We start from the raw sequence: 14,214 nt of genomic DNA, 5'->3' as shown, positions 1-14,214 counted from the left end.
TGATAAATACTATACAAATATCGTATGCATGAAATAATTTACAAGCACATTATGACTACCTACTTCCATTCAAACTGGATTTGTTGAAAAGAGTTTGCTCAGTAAACGAAATCACTTCTTACAATTCAAGCAATTCCCAATACACATTCCCCTTATCTGAGTGCAAGGCTCATGTCAAATACAAACAGTGTTTTCTACACATAACACTACTCACATTCAATATCTTTAAAATCATGAGGCAAGCTTTTCTGGCTTGTCGAACAATAATTACAGTCGTTATCCGGAATAACCCAGATGAGATGATAATCCCCAACACGTTGCAAAGGTGAAAATAAAATACATTTCGTCTTACATAACAATTTTTCTACTGCTTTTTAACGATCAATCAGGTCCAATTCTGATATTTCATTGTTTTCAATGTTTACTTTCTATATTACATTTGTGCCAACATACTGCCAGTATTTCTTTTGTTCTTGTCAATATTTTACTGATTCTGCAGTTGCACAACGTCGCCCGCACATAGCAAACCTGTAGACTAACATAAACGTGTGCTCATGGATACGTTATCTATTCGGAGAGACCTGCACATACTACGCAATAGAAGAGATCACGAAGACACAAACACGCTTGATGCATGTATGTGTATCTATTCGGAGAGACCTGCACATACTACGCAATAGAAGAGATGATGCTTGATGCATGTATGTGTATCTATTCGGAGAGACCTGCACATACTACGCAATAGAAGAGATCACGAAGACACAAACACGCTTGATGCATGTATGTGTATCTATTCGGAGAGACCTGCACATACTACGCAATAGAAGAGATCACGAAGACACAAACACGCTTGATGCATGTATGTGTATCTATTCGGAGAGACCTGCACATACTACGCAATAGAAGAGATCACGAAGACACAAACACGCTTGATGCATGTATGTATTCGGAGAGACCTGCACATACTACGCAATAGAAGAGATCACGAAGCACATACTACGCAATGTATCTATTCGGAGAGAGCACATCACGCAAAGAAGAGATCACGAAGACACAAACACGCTTGATGCATGTATGTGTGTCTATTCGAGAGACCTGCACATACTACGCAATAGAAGAGATCACGAAGACACAAACACGCTTGATGCATGTATGTGTGTCTATTCGGAGAGACCTGCACATACTACGCAATAGAAGAGATCACGAAGACACAAACACGCTTGATGCATGTATGTGTGTCTATTCGAGAGACCTGCACATACTACGCAATAGAAGAGATCACGAAGACACAAACACGCTTGATGCATGTATGTGTGTCTATTCGGAGAGACCTGCACATACTACGCAATAGAAGAGATCACGAAGACACAAACACGCTTGATGCATGTATGTGTGTCTATTCGGAGACCTGCACATACTACGCAATAGAAGAGAAGAGATCACGAAGACACAAATACACGCTTGATGCATGTATGTGTGTCTATTCGAGAGACCTGCACATACTACGCAATAGAAGAGATCACGAAGACACAAACACGCTTGATGCATGTATGTGTGTCTATTCGAGAGACCTGCACATACTACGCAATAGAAGAGATCACGAAGACACAAACACGCTTGATGCATGTATGTGTGTCTATTCGGAGAGACCTGCACATACTACGCAATAGAAGAGATCACGAAGACAAACACGCTTGATGCATGTATGTGTGTCTATTCGGAGACACGCTACTACGCAATAGAAGAGATCACGAAGACACAAACACGCTTGATGCATGTATGTGTGTCTATTCGGAGAGACCTGCACATACTACGCAATAGAAGAGATCACGAAGACACAAACACGCTTGATGCATGTATGTGTGTCTATTCGGAGAGACCTGCACATACTACGCAATAGAAGAGATCACGAAGACACAAACACGCTTGATGCATGTATGTGTGTCTATTCGGAGAGACCTGCACATACTACGCAATAGAAGAGATCACGAAGACACAAACACGCTTGATGCATGTATGTGTGTCTATTCGGAGAGACCTGCACATACTACGCAATAGAAGAGATCACGAAGACACAAACACGCTTGATGCATGTATGTGTGTCTATTCGAGAGACCTGCACATACTACGCAATAGAAGAGATCACGAAGACACAAACACGCTTGATGCATGTATGTGTGTCTATTGTCTAGAGACCTGCACATACTACGCAATAGAAGAGATCACGAAGACACAAACACGCTTGATGCATGTATATTGTGTCTATTCGAGAGACCTGCACATACTACGCAATAGAAGAGATCACGAAGACACAAACACGCTTGATGCATGTATGTGTGTCTATTCGGAGAGACCTGCACATACTACGCAATAGAAGAGATCACGAAGACACAAACACGCTTGATGCATGTATGTGTGTCTATTCGGAGAGACCTGAACATACTACACAATAGAAGAGATCACGAAGACACAAACATGCTTGATGCGTGTATGTGTGTGTGCGCGTGCGCGTGCGCGCGCATGTATGCATGTCTGTACACATTTATGTATTACTAAAGTAACTATCCATGACATAACCTCATGACATAAAAAAACATGACATACCCCATGACACCAGTTTGCAAATTAGATAACCTGATTCGAAAACCAACTATCAGTGAAATAATAAGGACGAGAGCTTCCATGGATGTCAACCTTGTTATCATGAGGAACCGACCGTTTCGGGGTATAACCTTACTCCTTCATCAGGTGAATGAAGTAGTAAAGATATACACCGAAATGTTGTGTTCTTCATAATATAGAAGTTGACTTCCATGAAAACGCTCTTCCTTATGTGTATCACTTCTAAATGCCATTCAAAGACCCAGTGAAATAACGTATATCAGAGATTTAATCAAATGGCACAGAATCGTGGATGTTAATGTTATTAAAGTTTCAAATATTGTGCAAAACTGCGTTCATTTTGTTTGATTAAATAATCCGAAGACCTTTTTTCAGCTAATGAATATATGTCAAAAAGGAGTTAACAAGTTGTTTATTAGTATTCACATGACAAAGGAAAACAATAATATGCAAGATATTTACATGCCATTCCGATGCATTCCTCATGCTAATATTGATACATTGAGTTTTAAAAGGGAGACAGTAATGTGAAAATGATAAATATAATTCATCACTCGTGTTTTCTATTCAATATGGGTAATATGAACGTCGTCCCGTTATATACATGCACACTCTGATGGACAAAGTCAGACTCCTTTATCACAATCATAATGTACTAATGTCTGGGAGTGTTTACCGTATGAGTTAATGCTAGACGACTCCGTGAGGTTATTATTAGTTAACATAGTGTGTTTTTATTGGGCTATTACTCCATGTCTGCATATGGATATGTTATTACTGTTTGTGTATTAAGGCAATGAAGTACCGTCATTACGTGGAAGCCATACTGCTGCACATGTTTATGGCAAACGTAACAGAAACGTATGAGAACCGCACTAGTTTTATGAATCTATATTTATGACTTTGGTTTTGATAATGACTCACAAACATTTGAAATGGACGATATCATATATTCTTTCTGATTATCGCTGTGACACGTAATGTCATCTGGTAATTCTAGGTTGTATATTGTGCTAACATCACCTGCAGGCGCATGGAACATGTACAAGACAGGAGAGTCTTATATAATATATTACCCACTACAAAACAGGAGAACTAATGACTAGAATGCAGCTACAATTGAAGCGTACACAATACGATGGGGTTGCATTTTAATGTAGTGTAATCCCAAATATAATATATGCAATATCAAGGAAATTTCATATCATCATAATACAATTTCCAATCATGCATGAACAGCACGTACTGAACGTGCAGTTAGACCTCTAACGGACCTCACAATCATAACTGCAAATGACCTGAGCATATGATGAATTATGGGTGCGATAGACAGCAGGATTTCATAACTCAAGTACAAATGATGGACAAATCAAAACGTGTAAATCCTCTACAGTGGGACAAGCACTGATACGCGGATGGATGGTTATGATATTTGGGCGTGGCATGCCTTAAACACTGCCCCAAGATAATATCGTCTTATGAATTGCACTAGGTACAAAAACAGATGTGTTCCTGTTATGAATATAGTATTCCGTACAGTAACAGGAAGGCGAGTATTCAATATAGGAAGTCGACTCAGTGCAGCCTGCGTGAATGCAAGACGTCCTGCGAATTGAGAGACCCTAACCACTTACCGTAGATGTCAACTATTGGGGTGGGCTAAGCAACGACAGGGACGGGATGGGCGACGATGGTATTGCACGAAGTCATGGAAGTTTAAAGACGAAGACGGATTACCAGACGTCAAGTATTAGCCTCCCATTCACAGATTGCAGTACATGCTGTTGTTCACGTTGCGGAACAAAGCTTTACAATCACTGGTTTGGTGACGGTAGCATCACATATGACTGAATTAATTAGAAAATTGTTAATGGACATTTGTCTGGGCCGCGATATGTTGACAAAATTATGGATCCTGTCGCTGTTCCTTCCCTAGAATTATTGGTAAACGTCAAGTGCACAGTCCACATCATGCCAAGGTCGTCCCCGATTATCTCCAACGAGGTGGCATACCGGCACCTAGGCGCTACCAAGGGCAACCGTATGCCACCAAGGTGACGTGCATGTATTGCATTACATGGAGGACTTACAAGGTTTTAATAAATAGGCTCGAAATTCATTTTTCAGACTTAATTCGTCATTACGATTTCATTACCATTTCATGGGTTGTTTTTATTCCTTTTCGTAATTTCTCAAAATAGTGAATTTAATCATTCACGTAAAAAGAGTACCTTACCCACCTAAGTAAAACAGAGAGTAATTTACTTCATAGCTAAGATGAAGTACTGATAATATGTCCCGAGTGAAATTCAACGAGGGTTATACACTAACTTCCCAAAACACTCGTATTCAGTTAACAACGTCTTTGCAGGTCTTGGTAGATTAACCTGCTCACACGACATCCTGACAAACTAATGTCTGACAGATCTGTTGTTCATTGTATCTGACCTTCAAGACCATGACTATCTTCAAAGATGTGCAGAGAATAAGGAGCGAATATTTCACTCATACCCTGTCAGTGCTAAATACAGGATGGTAATTATGACGCACAGTTACTGAGTGGAACTCCAGGAAAATAATGTCAATATAATACCCATGATCGGGGTCGATCTTAAAAAAGTAAGGTGTCGGACGAATGTGGCTGAACAAAGCACAATAAAGTTATGCTGTCACGTCTCTTGATATCAAAAGATTACGTTGTGTTTCGAACGGGCTTTGAGTACAATCTGGACACTACTTAGTTAACTCGCGGGGGTTGAGACCTTTGCCTTTTGGATGCCTATGTGGTCTTCACTGTCATTAAGGACTTGATGTGCCACAGGCAAAGCTTTATGAGAATCATCTGAATATGGCATCTGAAAATGGGAAACTATATCCTGCCAATAGCGGAGAACATTTTTCAATCAGCCAGGTGAAACTTGACAGTGTGGGCGTCTTGGGCATGCTTGAAAATTTTGATTGAACGGTTGTGATTCATTTAATCATGTTTTCCTATGCTCAACGGGTACTTTATGATTACATAATTTGCGTATCTTCCATGTATTTCCTCATTTTATTGATTTCCTGATTAGACTGAAAAAAGGATCAGTGGAAAATACAATTTCAAAACATACCTTTCCATGAACGTAGTATCCAGAAAATCCTGTGATCTATGTCCATGCAGGTTGTGAGTTCTATCTAATCTGAAGGATGACTGAGGTTAATTAATTCACACACTGTGGCGTACTGTTTGAAACCTGTAAGCTCTCCTGTGCTCAAATCAAGTTTGCACTTGGAAAGAGTATACGAACATACCAAAGATTATCTGTGAGCATATGTATAAACATCCACCTGGCTTCCTATCAGTTGTATAAGCTCTAATTCAGTCCTTGTATGTCACCCTACTGGCTTCCTATCAACTTACTCATTCTCTTATACAAGCGTTGTACATCAACCTCATTAATTGTAAAAACTACTCATTCCCTATCTACTGTAATAACAACTCATGTATATATTCTCTCAATTTGTTACTCATGTATCATTTGCTTGACAACGACATCAGAATCTATGTCGAAACGTCGCCTCCACAGAATAAAAGATAATAATTGTCATTATTCTTCAAAAAGAAAGACGTTTTAAAACTGGTGTAGGGCTGACGAAAATCAAGATTGGGATAATGTTTAATTTCTTTTCTGATGACAGTTATGTCTGGCTTTTTTCCGAACTGTGCGAAAATTTGGACAAAAGATACCGTGCATGTGTCCGATACGTCAAATTTTGATCGAAAATAGTATTTTCGATAAAAGTGGATACAAATAGTTTGCGGTTTTGAACTTTTAATTCCACCTTTTAAATACTAATTATTCATTTAATTAAAATACAGTTGCAGTTGCATTTCGATAGCATGCATGTTTTTGCCACCAGAGGAAATATTAAAGGCATCCACAAATAGTGATCCATCAAATGAATCGCTTAATAATATTTGTCCCCCGCCCCAACGTGGAATGGGGGACTATGTATTCAGCAGAGTCCCAGGTACGTCCGTACGTAAGTCCCGATTCTTGTTAACACAATATCTAATGAACTGTTGCATCCAATGTCTTCAAATTTGGTGAAAGCTTACATTGGGGGGTTATTCAGACACCAGTCGACTTAGGTGAAGTTGGCCGTATCTTCAAGGTCACCATGACACTTTGGCCACTTTTCAAACTTATGTAAACGCGATATCTCATAAAACGTTGCACCCAATGTATTCAATTATGTCGACAGCCTACACTGGGTTATTACGCAGACACCAGTCATTTCAGGTGGCCTTGACCTTATTTTCAAGGTCACATGACTATTTTCAAAATCTTGTTAATGTGTATCCCATGAACCGTTACATCCGATGTCAAGCGTGTTCTTTGATGCTTGGCATCAATGTCGCTTTGGGTAATATGCAGCCTTCATCTCGTTCTCAACTGAAAAAAGATATCTTCTTCTTTAGCGACGGGGACATTGCCATGTTAGCGGCAATCACTTGTTATTGTAATATCAGACAGGGTAGGACTTGATTGCATTTCAGTTAAAGGATAAATCATTGAGTATAAATTGAGGCAAACGGCAACGTATTTCGTATTGCCTTTTCTATATAAATCGAAAATGATAGACATTGCATGTTGTACATTAATTGTGGTATTTTTCACAAATAATTATAAACTAAATGTATACTAGGCACATAAAGAAACTGTGCATACAAAAATTTAAAATCTAAAATTATCAAACCTGTGTAGACACATAAGGATTTAAACTCAGAGAATAGTGACATGTATCCAACATGCATGCACGTGTCATGGTCCGTGACGTCAGTGGGTTCGTCCTTGAAACGTGCAATACGTTGTTGCACGTGCATTCCGGGAAAGAGAAACAGAGCAAATGAATGCCACACAATACTGTCACTTTGGAAAGCTCAACCCCTGCCCTTGCGATCGTTCAAAACATTTTGACGGCTATTGAAACGCATAGCATGCCAAGGCTCACGTCTGCACAACGTCATGAGGCCATTGGTATGGTCCGTGGGGGAATGTCTCAACGACAAGTGGCTGCACATTTCCACTGCCACCGGAACACCATTTCTGCACTTGTGAGACGCTACCAGAACACAAATGACGTCATCGATCGGCCACCTTCTGGACGTCCACGTGTAACAACGCCAAGACAGGACAGATGGATAAGAGTGACCCATCTTCGCCACAGGTTTCAGACTGCAGTGATGACTGCCCGAACCATCCCAGGACTTCGCCGTATCCACCCCAACATAGTTCGACAACGTTTACGTCATCACGGGATCAGACCACGACGTCCCGCCATATGGCCTATCCTGACACAACGTCATCGACAAGCTCGCCGAATGTGGTGCCGAAATCATGTCCGCAGACCCTTGTTTTGGTGGAGAAATATTGTTTTTACAGATGAGTCCAGGTTTAACATTTCCCATAGTGATGGACGTCAACGTGCCTATAGACGCGTGGGATAAGGTTGGGGACAGGCCTGTGTCTTGGAGAGGAATCGTTTTGGTGGTGGTTCCGTGATGATTTGGGGTGGAATAACAGCACGCCAAAGAACTCCTTTGGTGATTGTTCAGGGCAACTTAACTGGTGTGGGCTACAAGGATCAGATTCTTCCACCTGTGGCAATTCCTTTTCTGCAACGTCATGGCCCTGGGTTAACATTCCAACAGGACAATGCCCGCCCTCATACGGCAAGGGTTGCTATGGATTTCTTGCAACACCACAACGTTGACTTACTGCCTTGGCCTGCAAATTCACTGGACCTCTCCCCGATAGAGCATGTTTTGGACGAGATGGATCGACGTCTACGCCGTCTTCCTCATCCGCCAGATAACGTCCTTGACCTTGCAACAGAACTTGAGACAATCTGGCGTGACATCCCACAAGCCTTCCTTGCAGGTTTGATAGGCTCTATGCGTCGTCGATGCACTGCTGTTCTCAATGCCGATGGTGGACATACCCGTTATTGAGCTTGTGACATGGTCGTTTGACCCCTGTCCCGCTTGTGGACTCGTGACGTCATTGTGATTGACTTTTGAATTGAATTCTACCGACTCATTATGGTCTCATGATCCCTCCATTAAAGTTTATATGTACCTTTGACATTGTTATCGTACTTATCAACTGGGATAATATTTTGACAATGCACAGTTTCTTTATGTGGCTAGTATACTAAATGATCAATTGTACATCTGGGTTTTTTTTTTTTGCGGAAACTTCATGGAATATCTGTTATTACACTATTGGTTACAAAGTCTAAAATACTGGATTAATGACCATGCGTTCCATGGTGTTGCACACACAGCGTGTCAGTGTAATCGGTCGATGATTTGAAGGATCGGTATCATCACGTCCATGTTGATTTCTGCTGACTCAATAGGAACCGAATGAGTTCGATAAAGTTTGGATGGGCCTTGCCTACCAACGTCTTCAAGCGCCCATGCCAACCTTCAAGGTAACCGCCTCCGTGGTGTAGTGGTTAGAGCGTCCGCCCGGAGAGCGGAAGGTCGCGGGTTCGATCCCCAACCGCGTCATAACAAAAGACGTTAAAATATGGTACTTGTTGGTCCCTGCCTGGCGCTCGGCAATAATGGGTACAACAAGGACTGGTCGGCTCGGAGTCAGTATAATGTGTGTGAGTGGGGTATTCATGCTTTACTGCGGCATGGAATCTCAGTGGGCTAGCACTATAAAACTAGCTTAAGTCTGGGCTAGTACAAGCAGCCGTACATACACATACACACGCATGCACGTCGTCATATGAGCGAAATATTCTTAAGCACGACGTTAAACCCAATTTCACCTCACCTCACCTTCAAGGTTGTTGCTCGTTCTTGGACCCGTTCTGGGTAAGTGGTTCCAAGTTCTCATCGGGAGATTGCCCTCTATCCAGGTTGAGGTGACATAGTCGGCCAGACTATTGCATGGTTGATCTTGGTTCGGGTCCCAAGGTAGGCACATTTGCGTAGTATCCTTGGACAAGATACTTAAATCCACATTGTCTCAGTTCACCTCGCTGTAAAATGGGTATCCGTTAGGATGTTCTGGCAATGTGAGTGATTCGTTCATTGTGCCAAATAGGCAGCGTGGCTGTATGATCCCCAGGGAGTTGAAGAAGTATCGGATAGTACGATGGTGTCCTATGACCGGGGATAGTAATGTACGTAGCGCCGTGTGCCTGGATATGAGCGCCATATAAGCAGACTATTACTATTGCTATTACTTGGGGCATATCGGCAAGTGTATGTAGTCACACGTCTTCCACCTGTAACAGAAATTATATGAATTAAGTTTGATGCATGGCAGTAATGTATAAACATTTAGTATGCATTAATTCATATTTAAAAATTGTCTGTACAGTTGTTGATATGCATTCAGATAGAAACATGGTGAATACTTGCTTGGTCAATCTTGCTTGACAACGGTATAAGAATCTATACCGAAACGTCGCATCATAATATAATAAAGAAGCTGTTAAGAGTAGGTGAATTGTCATATTATGATGCTTTTCAATCGTTTTGAGATGACAAAGCTGTATTCTTTTACGACGTTCTGATGCTTGAACCACAAAGTCAGTCTTAATGTTTTCTCATGAAGATGGTACCTAGCACGTATGGGTTCACCAGTGACAGGCAACATCACTAAAGTTTGTAGGTGTGTCTGGAATTTCTCACTTGCTCCTTTTTATCATAATGTTCCTCTTGGGATTCCTCCACGATTATCCGTAGCAACTGTCACACTCTTTGGGAGACCTAGCCTGAAATGTTGAAAGATACTCCAACAAACTCATTTGAGACCTTTCACTATACCACTGCTCCTACATGAGCTGTAAAGGTCCGCGAACAATATGCCCAAACACCAGGTCAAAACGCCTCAAACCGATAAGGACTCCTGAATGACATCTTATATCAAACAACGTTAATTGATGCCGTTATCCCAATCCTTCTCAGACCCAAACATTATAATATTCTAAGAGTCTGCTGAAACCTCCATAAAGCTCCAGAGATAAAGGAAAATATGCGCTGGGCTAAAACTTGATTTATCCCTGACTGATGCATAGCCTGTTGAAAAACACCTGACAAGATGACATGTCAGCCCTGATCTATCTGAATAGACAAATCAATCCCAGTGAAAAATTTACCAGAGCCTGGATAATAACCTGAGCCGTAATGTTCCGTAAAGGAATGGCCTCTGCAATGCTATTGGAAGCGCACATGGTAGTAAGTATGTACTGGTGACGTGACATAGTTTCAGGAAAACAGCCAAAAATGATTAATAATGACAGCTGAAAGGCTCTTCAAGGGACAATAATTTGATATAAATGTAGGGTTTTTCAAAACAGGCTGAGTTGAATTTTGACACGTTTTGCGCACACAAAAATTACGTGGCAAAGGAATTCCATGTGTAACACTCAAAATAGGACTTCCATATTAATTTTGAAGAATTTGCTCCTCAGAACCGATTCCTCAACAGCAAAATTGTCAGAGATTTTAATAGGCTCTCTTTTAGACGTTTAGATGGTTCAACAAAATTATCCATAAAAGTGTCAGTAAACTCGTAAATTGAATCATTCTCAAAAGAAATATGCTCTGCCATAGTTCGAGTAACAACGCTCGAAGGAAAAATGCCTGGAATTTTTTTCACAATTTGTAGTTGTTTTCTAGGTGCCAGGCTCACATTAGCCAAACGTTTCAGCATGCTTTCTATATCAGCTTTCCAGAAATTCCAAAAGCTCTATTTTTATTCTAGTGCACCCAAATTTTAGTTTTTATTTCTCTTTCTCGGGCTCCCATTTTAATATTTCCTTTCCGGTTTCCATTTTCATAATTTCTTTCTCAGTTGTTAAATTTTACGTCTCATTTTTCATGAACGCCGCTGTGGCTGAGTGGGTTAGACGGCTGACTTTGTGGGCACTCTAATATCCGTGTCTACAATCTACAACAAGCTATGAATTTAACTAAGTGTTTATTTAATATATTTAATTGATCCACGATAACTGACATGTCTGGGAATCGCTACCGTTACATTGTGGTACAGGTCATTTTGAGGTCCTGTCCTTGATGTTAATCATGTGAGCATTCACGGTTCTCAACAGACCTCTCTAGTCTGTAACAAAACCAGAACATATGTTTAATTAGAGCAACTTCAGCAAGCATACGCTTATGTCACTCCTTCTTTTGGGGAGCTACTGTGTTTTTAGCAAAAGAGCCCTTTGTTGTAGACTATCGGTGTAAGTGTGAAGTCACACTTACTAAATGAAATTGTGTACACCGCCGAGGTATAAACATTAATAATATGGACAAGAATCTGTAGTGACTGATGTTTGAAACTCTATATACAGAGACTATCGTTCCTACGTTCCGTAGTTTATGTCCAATTTGATGAAGGTTCATGCTCAAATGAGCACAACGTGAAACACAATTCTCAAGTGCATGTCGGCTCGTCTTGGTTTCCAAGGAGGAATAAACATTGTTAGTGTTGAAAGCTGATATGTAAAAAAACGTATCAATACAGACAGAATAATGCGACGTAGCGCGATGTACGTAGGGTACACCAACCACATATCAGATATAAGCCAAGATACTGATGTTCTTATAGTTACTTTAAGATGTTGCTGTTACAAATCCTGCATTACAATCTGTCTACTGCAGATAAGATAAATGTAAGCTCAGAATGGATTAAGGTTTGGTCTGACAGGAAATAGGAGAGACTGCTTGTTTTCAGATAATTTAGTACCCTGAGCTAAGGGTTCCCACAGGAAGAATGAAGTCTTGTTAAACTTGGATGATGTTACTCACGAAACACACTCTCTCGGACTCCCCCGGTCACTACACGATACATGCACCCACTTTCCACATGTCATACATGTCTGTGACATAGTCCTAAGCAGGCAGAGATACATCCCCGCTGGAATACGTGCCCCCTTGCAATGGACATCATTTCCCAGATGTTGTTGCTTACATTGACTGTGAGCAGTTGCAAACTTGGGAAGGAGGTCTTGTGGGTATCAAGACGACCTGACGACACAAAGATGTATCTTAGACATCTATATATGTCACCAGCTGCTGAAGGAATGGAAACAGCGAAAGGTGTGTAAACTAAAGAAAGGAAAAAGACCATCTGCCAGACACAAGCTGCAACATGCAGTAATGCAGTGAGAATAGATTATAATTGAACAACCTGACTGGAACCCCAGCAAAGAAACCGGATGTTGTGGTGAAAATAATAATTGCAAATCAAAGGGTAGGCGACCTTCTTGCCGTACATACCAAACATATTGGTTTATCCTAATTTATAATTTTGCCTTTGGAAGGAAGAGGAGCGTGAGCAATCATGCGTAAAAGTCTAGATTATGATGTCATAACAGAAAACATATCTCTCAATGTCATGACCAAAGCGTATAGTTCAGAACTGTAGAATTGGACATGTGTAGAGTGTACCTGAACTGAACATCATGCGCCTGCAGACCGATAGAGCTAAACATCGTTACTGAATTAAACTGTGAACATTGTGTTCTAACAAGACTTCAGGAAGTTTTCAGGAATGTAGTTATATGTTGTGTACGGAGTGTTTATGCCTTTTTAAGTCAGATGTAATCTATAATCTCCTAGATGATAATATTATGTAACTTTCTAGAATGTATTGAGACTTGACAGAAGACAAGCAACATGCCACAATCACCGCATTATATCAAAAACACTTTTTGTGTGAAGCATAATTACACCTGGGATATGATGACATTTCCTGTGTTGGACGCTTGACCTCTGTTGCTGGAAGGGTAACATTACTATCACTGCTATTTCCACTACTGATTCGTTTACTGATATTGAATTCTGTATTGCAACTCTGATTGTGCACTGTTATTGCAATTACCTTGCTCTAATTTGTAATGATTGTTATAACAAGTTGACCCGTGAAGATCCGGGGTGGAATAGGTCTTCAGCAACCCATGCTTGCCACAAAAGGCGACTATGCTTGTCGTAAAAGGCGACTAACGGGATCGGGTGGTCAGGCTTCCTGACTTGGTTGACACATGTCAACGGCTCCCAATTGCGCAGATCGATGCTGATGCTGTTGATCACTGGATTGTCTGGTCCAGACTCGATTATTTACAAACCGCCGCCATATAGCTGGAATATTGCTGAGTGCGGCGTAAAAATAAACTCACTCACTCACTATAACAAGTTAATGTTAAAGTGTAAACAAAAGATAAACTGCACATGTTATCCTGACAGAGAAGAACGCATGTCGCGTACATGTATTGTAGTGTAACATCTGAACTGAACTGTAGAAATTCACCAAGTTATGCCTAAAGAACGGAAGCGTTTGAGCTTAACACGTATAGAAGAGTATATGAAGTGTACACGAAATACCCCAGGACGACGTAGCTGTACGATATGTAATAGCTACAGACCAGTAGAATATGAAAAGTGTCTTCAGTTAATGTCTGCACACGGTAGAGCTGATTTAATGGGGTGTTGTAACCCATGTTTAGAGTATGAAGTTAATCATCCGAGCTCCCCACCTACCACAGAGTGTCATAAAGACAATGCTAAAAGCAAAC

This window comes from Haliotis rubra, unplaced genomic scaffold, assembly GCF_003918875.1.
Source record: "Haliotis rubra isolate DU_JTF1 unplaced genomic scaffold, ASM391887v1 Scf169, whole genome shotgun sequence".
NCBI lineage: Eukaryota > Metazoa > Mollusca > Gastropoda > Lepetellida > Haliotidae > Haliotis > Haliotis rubra.
The sequence above is the reverse complement of the archived record's forward strand: the minus strand, read 5'-3'. Positions refer to the sequence as shown.